Below are 11,035 nucleotides of genomic sequence, written 5' to 3' on the forward strand. Positions count from 1 at the left end.
CTTAGAAAATGCATCTGGGTTATAACGTCTGTCAAAAGCAAGTGAAATGTAAGTAACAGGTGATTCTTCAGTCTTGCTAGAGATGTAAATGTGCAGTGTTGAATCAGAGAAAGGAAAATAGAAATGTATTTTCTATTGCCTCATCTGTAATAACTTAGACTGGCAGCCTAGATCATCAAATAACTCAACATGACCAGAATTTATGTGATGGGCAGTTAAAGTGGATCTTGAACAGTCACTGTGGTGAGTAATGAGTTTTGAGCTGGAACAAAACAAACTGTTCTCAAGCAATTTCTCTTGTTCCCCTGCCGCAATTTCCCATTCCCTTTCCCCTACCCCAGAAAAGCTTTCCAACAGATTCCTTGCATAAATGTAGATGCTAGTGGTAGAATTCTGTCTATCAAATGTAAGGAAAGTTGTGCCCTTCACTTCAAAGTAATTGGGATTTTCCCCTGGAAGTGATGTTTGGATTACTGCTGAAGCTTGCATTCTTGGGTTGATCTGAGGTGGTTGTTCTTTTTTATGTCAAGGGGAAATACTTGCATAACAAATTTCTTTCACTTTTATTGAAAGTGCATCCTGTATTATTGCTTGCTAAAGTATTTTTTAAGTTCTTTGCATATCCAGTTGATGAAGTTAAAGCACACTGGTAAACAGAGCTGCAGAAAACCATGAACAATGGCAGTGTAGCATTTTGACCTGGAGCGCAATATACACAGCAGGACACTGTATAGATGCTCTGATTTACAGTGCCAAACTGAATGGGACAAGAAAAAGCCGTGTGCTGACAAGGCAATTATTTGTACCTGGCTGATTGTAGCTGACTGCAAAGTGCCTCTCTGAAGCTCTCCGTCAAGGCTGAGTACCGGTGCTGAAAATTACAACACAATATGTGTATAACAAAGAGCAGCATGGTTAAGAAGAATAAGCACAGAAATGGGAGATAAAAACTGCTAATTCCCATTTGGCCTTGGAACTTTGTGTAGCTTTTGGCAGATTTCAGTCCAGGCCTTGATTTCTCCATTTGCAATGCAGAGGTAACAGTTTCCACCTATTCTATTCCCCCAGTTGTCACAAAGAACATGTGATGCTTGTATCACACTTTGGAGGCATACTTACTTGTTTTATTTACATTTTTCTCTTTTTAATAAAGCTTATGCTCAGCCACACTGCGCAGTCTAGAATTTTTAAGCACCTTCTTGCCATAGCACCAAATATGTAAAGAAGACATCAGGCAGTGTCTGATGTCTGGAAACAGACTCTGGAAACCTGCCCAAATCTGGTCATAATAGCAACTCTCATGCGTCAACTGCTCTATGTGGGAGGCAGCCTGAAGGGGACTGGGCGTGCTGCACTCCAGAGCTGCGCGGAGTGAACAGGCCCCTTCTCCCAGGGTCTCCCAACCTCTGTGTCTAGGAGAATGCCATGGGAACTGCACAAGGAGATTGGTGCCTCTGTCTTGCATGGACCTTACAAAGATGTGATGATCACAACATGCTTTATAGGAATCTTACAACTACACTTACCTGTGTGCATGTGTGACTATGTGCATATATGGCGAGAGAGGATCGATCAGTCTTTCTGAAGCACTAATTTTCTTAAGCAAGCCTAGCAGAAGAAGATCTACCAGGAAATGTACAGTCCTGCATTCAGATTGTGTCTTCATGAGCTACACACACACTACAATAGAGGCAGAACAAATTTAGCCACTCATTAAGTCGCCATTGATGAACACGTCCACGGAAAAATCATATCTGAACATATGACTATCTTCTAATGTAACTGTAATGTGGCAGGTACTAGGGGAGTTGAACTGAAGCTGATTGGTCCATTTCAGTTCTACCATTTCCTAAATTTTGCGTGCTTGACTTTGCAGTCTTAGTGTTTCTTTAATGAAGTTTGCTCATTTGAAATAAATTATTTGCTTAGATAACATTACCTAGATGATTCATAGCAACAGACCCATCATCCATATTTGTACTTAACATGTTGCCACAAGTGTTAGTTACAGACAGCACTCGTTGCTTATGCTCTTACTTAAAGGTCAAAACAGAAGGAAGAGCATTATAATGGTCTTGCTGGCTGAAGTCAGATTTTATACTTTGCAGCTTCATTAGATGGCATTACATCACAGGATACAGACAAGCAAAGCCTGAATTGATCCTACTTGACTGAATTCTAAATGAATGGAAAATGACTGCATGGTTTGCCAAGGAGCAGCAATAATGGCATGACAAATCTATGATTTCTGTGAGATTTATGGCTTTATAGCACTTCTTTGCAGTTTATGTGTTTCAGCTGTGGTCATGGAACTTGAAAAATGAAGACTCTTTTGCAAGATGATTTTTCAAGCAAACTAAAAAAATATATTGATTTCTCGGTGTTTAATTTTAGAGTTTTTTCTTTTCACTTAAAGATTCGTGCTTTATCACAAGCACAGAAACCTCATGGTATTTTGGAAGATTGTTTCATTGCTTTGATAATTACCAGTTATAAAAATGGCTTCTCCATCCCCCCCTGAAAGAGATGGGAGCAGGAAAAAATTGAGCATATATGTTGTAGGAAAGTATCTGGAGAGGGTGAATCCTTTAATGAGTTGATATTCAGGACAAAGTGTTAGGAATCTGGTCTTGTGGACTTTACTTCAGTATGATTTTGAGTCATCCATCTCACCTTTAGTACTGATTTTACCCTTCCACAGAAAATCTCACAAGAAGGATACTCTCGCAAAAAATATCTCCAGAAAACCTCAGAAACCAGATTATTCAGAGGACGTAGAGAAGATATGACATCTCAGTTTACTACTGTCATCACCATAACAATTTGGATTTCTGAAGAAGTTCTGTCCAATAAGGAATACACTATATTTTTCACATGAGTTCTTCAGTGTGTGATGAACAGACAATTTTATTCTCTTACACTTCCTGCCATATTCTTTCATGCAGACTCTGATCACACAAAGTAAAAACAGTGTCCGAAAACAATTTTATTAAACACACTAACTGGGAGGTTCACTTGCAGAGAGTCCCCTAAATACACAGATCTGGCTACAAAAGGGCAGAATAACCCTCTCTTCTGATAAAACTCACTCCCAGATAAAAGCCCACGTTTTTCTCTCAAGGTGAAGAATAGTTTACTTTGGAATTCAGGAAGTTATACTTCTCAACCACTTCCCATGGCAGAGGATAGTTTGGGAAGAATCAGACATTAAGGAACCCTTCCATTGCCAAAATGAATGTGCTTGCACATGCTGGGATTTGAAGTTCTACATTTTCTTTGCTGGTCTCTCTTAAAATATGTTTTGACCAGATTGGGTGAAAATAAGGAAAAAGATGTCATCTTGTCACATCCTGTGGGCGTGTTTTGAGTGGTGTGGGGTTTATTAATAGAAGGTTAGTGTTACCTCTTATATTAAACTTTCCTCCTTTTTCCATTTGAGATTACCCCATCTCCAAAACAGATTACTCAACTAGCCAGACAAGTCTAACCTTGTGACATGGTTGTATGATTAAAGCAGAATCTAAGTCCACAAATCTGGCTATGACTTACAAATTTTGTGTCCAAGAATAAATGAAAGGGTACCAGGACCAGACAGAGCAATGCCTGCTCTAGAGCTGGAGAATGGAGAGCATGTCGGGAGGAAGGTGTCCAACAATTACACTGCTCAGCCCTAACACCCCAGGCTTTTTCAGGAGACACCCTGAAGAGGACAAAAGAATACATACAGGTCAGTGGAAAAGAAATGAGAGTCCTACAGAAGCAAGAAAAAAGATTTTGAATTTATTCATAAACAAGAGCTCTAAACCTTTGAACTGCTCTAAAAAGTATCATTTTTCTTAAATATGGAAGAGTAGTTCAGTACTAGTAGGGGGCCTGTATTGTTTTATGCAACAGAAATTCAGCTGTTCAGCTGTACCAATGACCGACCTGGATCCAAACCAGGTGCTATGGCAATGCACGAAACAGATCAGAAAATGGGAAAATGGCCAAGTTAAGGAAAAGACGATTTGGGTATGAAATCTAGAGTAGATTGCTAAAATGGAAAAACAAAGAAGGAAGTGTTTTCAAATTCTAATCAATTCCTTCAGCAATTCCATTTTCCTCCTATTTCACCATCAAATAACATACTGTCTTGTTAGGGAATGTCAACAAGTCTGGAAAAGAAGTACAAAGTCGTGGCATTGCATAGCAACATAGTCCATTTTCAAAGGTGTTACAAATTGAAATCAAGAAGAAACTTGCAGATAGCAAGGAGAAGGCTTTTTAAAAGAAATAAGAGAGATCTGTTCTTTAACAACAGTTTAGCTTTCAAACAGAGCTGCCTTTTCTGTGTAATAGAAGCAGAGCCATATAGGCTTCTGTACTGGCACTCTGCTAGGGCACTAGGATGCTATACATGCAGGACCGTCCCAAGGTTTCCAAGAAATCAGCTAAACAGCTTACAAGAAGGGAAAGGGGGAATGATGAAGTCCCAAGACCTAGCAGCTGTGGGATTCCATTTCCCCCACAGAGAATATTTTCCACCTTTCCTCATACAAAGAAGATAAAATAAGTATGAGAAAAGTTTAGTCTCTTATTATATTAAGTCATGAATATAATATTTTTCCCTGTGGCTTTCCAAACTGGAGCCTTAAAAAAATATTTGAATGGTAAGGTACCAATGCATGCCACCAATAAATTAGCTTTATCACAGATTAAGTCCAAGTCATGAAAGCCATTTTTTACTTGGATTAAGGTTTAGCGGCTAATCTATTGCAGTTTAGTTTCATAACAGACAAGGTCATTTTTCATGAGAAATCCCTAACATTGCTTTCTTACTATATTTTGGAGATGTGTACTTGTCTTTTTCTAACATTACGTGCAACAGGAGAAATTGGATGATGAATTAGAGAACCTGCTATTAAAATATACATTTTAAAGTTCTGGAAATAAATCTTGCAACACTTGGCTCCAGGAGTCTGTCAGTGGTAGTGGTACACTGCACCAATCCACAGAGCAAGCATCTGTGCTCAGTTGTTTCATGGCCTGCTGATGGGAAGATGCTACCGGTGAAGTGAGATGTATTTCAGCGTGACTAATGATTACAGGATCAGACCGATATTTATGAGATCGGACATTCCTCAGTCTTGCTGGATCACCAAGCCACTGGTAATGGGAGAAAAGAAGCATGGAGATCCTGCTGGTGTCCCACCCAGCAACCATCCCTGGGGAAGACAGGTTTGGAAAAAGCAGTGATGAAAGTGCAATGGTCCCATGTCTGAGAGCTGTAGTGTTACTCTGGGTACATGGTCATGGCTTCACTGATTTATGTATTACATATCAAAATAAAAAAAAAAAAAAAAACAACCAACAACAGGAATGAAGCTGGGCTTTTTGCTGTTTTCTTCCTCTTCTTCTGTGACAGCAAAGAGACTCTGCATCATGAAAACTGTTCTTCTAAACCTTTTCCTGATAGGTAAGTCCCTGGCCACCACTTTTTCCTACCCATAAGTGATTCTTCTGTGTTCGCTCTCACTACTCAGAACCTCCTTCCTACTCTCTGAGTATACCTCAAAAACCTGATTACCAGGCATCCCCTTTCTCTCCTCTGTATAGATACCAGAGGGGCCTTCAGACATCATCATGCCAACATCCAGGTATCCTGCTGATCTCCCTTCTTCCTGTCCAGCCCCTCTACCACATATCTCCAGCCCCTTTTTTTGTTATTCTTTGTGTAATACACTTTTTTAATGTCTGGGACTGATAGGAAAAAGGTCCTCAGTTGCCTGTCTATAAGGAACATTTCTCTTGAGCTGCCCTGTAATGTCCCATGGGGCATTAACCATGTATCCCTCCAGCAAGTTCCTGCAAAATCATGGGAAACAAGGGATGGGGAGAAGAAAGAGCCTGTACCTCACCCTCTGTTCCTCTGTACTCTGCATCTTCTCATAAAACCATGTGTCCTTTCCCTGTGCAGGATACACTGCTCTTGTCTCTAAACAAAAAGCTGCAGCACAACTCAGCACGAGGCAAGAATCCTTATGGAGTACTAAAATATCTGGCATTACTGTATGAACCTTTGTGATACCTGAGTTAGTTTTTTAATGTCTTCATTCCTGAATCCATAGTGATGTCAAAACTGAGGAGTGGTCTTTTGGGAATTTTCATCTAAAACATCACTTTTTTTGAAGACAGTGTTTCCTTTGACAGTGACCAGGATTCCTGCCAGCATAAATACAGACTTTTTTTTTCATTGGACCGTCTGTGTGTGATTCAGTGAAATGGATGCTATAGTCCGAAGAGAGGTTTAAAACATCAGCTATTGTGCTTCTAGCATTTTCCTCATCTTTCAAAAGGACCATCTTGGGCTTAGAAGTTTTTTACTTTTTTTATGAGTATATTCTAGGCAATGACCTGATTACAAATTCTGGGCAGAGAATAACACAGAAATGTCTTGCTGATTTCTGAAAAAAATGCTGAAGTTACAATTCATTCAATTCCACAGGAAATTAGAAATATTAAGGTCAAACAATTTTCAGCTTCAAAGGTGGAGGGCTCAAGGCACTTACGGTTCTGTATACCTCAAAATATTCTGGTGACTGTGGTACAATGATAAGATTCACAGAAGTCAATTCAGTAAGAAACTGTTCACATAATGCATAAGGACAGCAAAGTCCATATGGTAATGGTCAATATTGATTGATTCGGTGATTTCTGCAGCTTTCCTGTTCAGGAAAAAAATTATATATACACTGCAAATTCAAAACCTCTGCAATGTAACAGAACTAACAACATTATCTGTTATGAATATGGTCAGAGACTTTTTTACTGAGAAAAATGCAGCAAATGTAGACCAAAAGAATTACTAAGGGAATGTGGCTGGAAAATAAAACCAACAGGGGTGCTGGAGGGAGCACTAAGGAAACTGTTTATTGAACCATAACCTGTTCCATATAGGGTAAAAACTGGTTTACTCTTCCCAAACTTTGTAGAGTTTACTGATTTGGGTCAGAAAAAATATAGTTAGCTAAAATATGTCTTCTTCAATTTGTATTGCATTAAACAGCAACATCTATGTATTTCTTTTACCTAGCATGTTTATTTGATCAAAGGCTTTTTCTGGGTCACATTAATTTATGAACGAGATCCCATGATGCTTGAGCACTTATGTTAACTGGCTTAACATAACCTTTGCATGACCTTTGAGCTTGTAAAGTATTTTTTAAAAAAATTTAGCAGTCTTTCTTTGGATTTGTCAGAGATGATTTATATATTTTGCACTTTTACATGTCTGCTTTTAAAATTTGCTACACGAATACTAGTTATGAAGATTTGTGTGTCTGGTACTTCAGTACTTCTTCATGTAAGATAAGCAGGTGAGATTAGCTCCTTTTTATAAAGTGCTATAAACAAGTACAAATATAAATATATATATATATATACATACACATATATATGCTGAGCTTGCTCAGTTTCAGTTACTGATAATCCATAAGTCCAGAACAAGACTTGCTAATATATACTTAATGGGTTATGGACTTCAGAGACAATCAATAAGGCAGTTGAACACAGCAAGGTTAATTTTCTGGGGTTTTCTTCATACTAGAAATGACAGCCCATGTGGCAGTAATCATCTGACCCCAGCATATCCAGGTTGTAAAAGGTTTTCCCACTGCTGGACTGAGCTGTCTTCCTAAAATAAAAAAATAAAAAATATTTTAAAGATTATTATAATAGATGGCAAATTTATTACCTTGCTAAACCATCCACAGGTCTAATCATCTCCACCGATGGGACACATATCTAATTTCAAGACTAAATGTTTCTGTCTTCAGAGCCCTTTCATGGATCTAAGCCATATTTATGCGAATTGCTATGTATGTTTAACAAAACACTGAAAGCATCTACCCTTTGACATATATAGTCTTCATGTAAGTAACTATAATGTGTTATTAAGGTCATCTCAGCCTTCTCTTCAATACATTGATGAGTCTGAAGAAATATTTACGCCATGCAAAAAGGCACAGTGCAGAGACTCCTAACCAATGACCATTATGGGCACCTGCATGGCACACGTGCTTGATGGAGGTAACAGCACAATCTCACAGAAATCTAGCCACATCTTTGCACTTCAGCTCGTTAGTCCAGATGAAAGCATGCAGTAAGTTATCTCTATGGGGTCTGCATTTGGAGATCTAGATGTAACAGCTAAGTCAGCAGTACAACTGGGCAAGTTCCTTTACTCCTGGAATCCAGGCTTGGTCTTCCAGCGTTTTTCAGCTCTCTACAATACCTCTACAACATTTTTTTAATTGCGAACATCTTGAACTGAGTACAATAATTTCCATATAACCTGCCATTTGACCAGCAACCGAACCTGGGAGAAAGCCCCACGTACTGATGCTTCTCTCAGACTACTTCTAAGACTAGGGTAGGGCACCAAACCATGGCCGGGTCCTGTACCTGACCTCTGCCCAAGCATCTCAGAGGGACACAAAGTGACAGAGCACCCAATATGAGCAGGACAGAGTGGCATTTATAAACATTTACAAGAAAAGATTGAGGTTAGGTAAGGGGAAGGATGTAGAGTTTTACATAGTAGTATAATCTTTTGCTCTACATACTTTTAACCCTTAATGTTTTGTTTGGAAGATGCTGTTTGTGTGTCACTGGCAGTTAATAGTGACAGTGATTCCTGAAGGAAACTCATCCATCTCCCAAACTCAGATCAGTTTTCCATATCAATAGGGTTCCAAAACCACTCACCACTTTGTCATAATAATTCTTCTTTTCCAGTTTCCATGCAAAGAAATATGTTGTCACCCATGGCTTCAACTCAGTAATGGAATGAAGTCAAGAACAGGGTGAAGACATACAAACACAGATCCAGAGTCTGGAACTCGGCCACCCTCTTCTGTGCTTCATTTTTCTGTCTGTAAAATAGGGAAAGAATTTTCCAGTTGATCATGATCCATAAAGGTATGGTCCACTAAGGAGCGTTAGTTATTCAGAACCACAATAAAAACAGATACGTAAATTAAGAGAGAAGAGGGGTAAAGGCAGTAGAACAATTATATTTACTACTGAGGGTGCATTGTTCTGGCACAAAAATTTGTATGATAACCATGCAAGCTGAAATACTGGACACAAAACAAACTTGCTAGGCAGAAGCCCTTTAGGACTGATTTACCCTGCAGTAGGGTAGACCCATATCATCCCACAGCTAATGCAGCTATGACAGATTTGGTACCTGGCTACACAGTGCTAGATGCTCCCAGGGAAATATAGCTCAGGTCTCATTTGAATAGCCATAATTTAATTGTAGCTTAATAAAAGTACTGGAGAGCATAATTTGTTTTTTTCATTTACTTGAGAAGCTTTGTCAACTGAAATAAATCACTTCATCCTGTTAAACCATTTCACAGTGAATATGCGCAAAGGGGAGCAGAGCCTATTTCAAAGCACTCAGCAGTCAGCCAGAGTGACATCTCTCTGACAGGTGACACATTCCTCCTTGCAAGTTTCGGAAATTTAACACAGTGTGTAGACTCTTGTTCAATAGTTATGTAATGTTCACAGCTCCTAAGGGAAAGACTAGGATATCACACAGAAGGAGAAGTTCTTGTACACATAAAATAAGCCAATATTCAGATTCTGACAATATAAATGAATTGGTGTCTGTTTCCTAGTCTATTGTAGGAAAGAAAAATTATGCACATGGCCCCTTCTCTGCCATTTCTAGCCTCCCCTTCTCAGCTAGTCAGCAAGGCAGTACCATACGCAGTGACCTGGCTAATTATTTATTTATGACAATCGTTCATGTATTAAGTAGTCAGAATGCTTAAACAGTAAGGTTGCTTCCTTCCACAACATGTTTGCCATCTGAATTAAATGGATCATAAAATTAAAGCATAAAAAATGTAGTAAGCTTACATAATTTCCCAATAAAGCTCTGATTCTCAAAGGCATTTAAGCATCTAACTCCCAGTGAAATAAGTGCCTTCCGCTACTTACAGATACAGACCAAAGCTTTGGCATAGGTACCAGAATCCACACATACCTTTTTGGTCCACCAGAGTAGCTCTCTTTTTAATGTTTTAGTCAATGGCAATAGAGTGGAGGAATTCTGAAGAGCAGTTTGAATGAATCAGAGGGATGTTGGTTAATATAAGCTCCGCAGATCCTGCTGGAGAAAAGCAAGTTAAGAATTAATAGATGGAAACACTATGCCCCAAAAAAATGCTTGCTCCATATGATAAAATGTTCTCATTTAGCTCGCTTTAATTTTGGTTCCCATTTTGGACTTCAGCATGGACACTGAGTGAGTCACTTCAGTTCTGCACTAATTTCGTCTTCCATCTTTCAGTTTACTTAATGTGGATTTCATCTCTCTCTTGGCTGAAGTGTCAAGCTGCTAAATAAATATCAAGACAGTATTTGTCATGAAATAGTGAGAAATAATTAAGAAAGGCATTCTGTATGTAAAGAGAGGAAATACTCTGAAATCTGCAACGTGACAATGGCTCCTGAAAACCTTTTTTCTTTTTTTTTTTCTTTTCCTGAATTCAGAGAAAAACAGAAGGAGCTCATCCTGTTGTTTGGGCTACTGTAGTCACTTTCAGAATATGGGGTAAAGGTGATCGTCAAAACATAGCACTTTAAGAGAAAGAAAAACAGCACTGGGTAGTCAGAAGTACTCTAATATATTAGGTACAAAATTAGAAGCTCTTTGGTATGTTCCCATAGGCTTTATTCAGGCAAGCCAACTTCTTGAACTGAATTTGTATGCTTGGAATTATATTTGATTTCACAAAGGTAAAATGCCTGCAAGACATACAGGCATATGGGATTCAGATGATTGCAGCGGGTGACTTCAGGGTCCTTATTTTTAACCTTTTGGGCCATTTCTGCCTGGAGCAGACATGGATCCAGCGTTCCACAGAAAATGCTGACACTTCAAGCACAGTGGCACCGGCTTGAGGCTGGAGAGTTTATTCTGGAGACTGTGTGCCCTTCTTTGCTCAATAAAGTAGCATTTTTTATTTCCAGAAATAAT

The 11,035-nt window shown here is 38.9% G+C and overlaps 1 long non-coding RNA gene across 1 annotated transcript; it reads right to left on the reverse strand.

Moving 5' to 3' along the window:
• Positions 1-6,995: 6,995 nt before the first annotated feature.
• On the reverse strand, positions 6,996-10,167 carry LOC128141609 (uncharacterized). Its single transcript, XR_008235123.1, has 3 exons — positions 10,040-10,167; positions 8,746-8,912; positions 6,996-7,672 (listed from the first exon to the last, which is right to left on the reverse strand). It is a non-coding gene; the product is annotated as an uncharacterized LOC128141609 (long non-coding RNA).
• Between the last annotated feature and the right edge of the window lie 868 nt (positions 10,168-11,035).

The sequence above is a fragment of the Harpia harpyja genome, chromosome 4 (genome assembly GCF_026419915.1).
Source record: "Harpia harpyja isolate bHarHar1 chromosome 4, bHarHar1 primary haplotype, whole genome shotgun sequence".
In the NCBI taxonomy this organism is placed as follows: Eukaryota; Metazoa; Chordata; class Aves; order Accipitriformes; family Accipitridae; genus Harpia; species Harpia harpyja.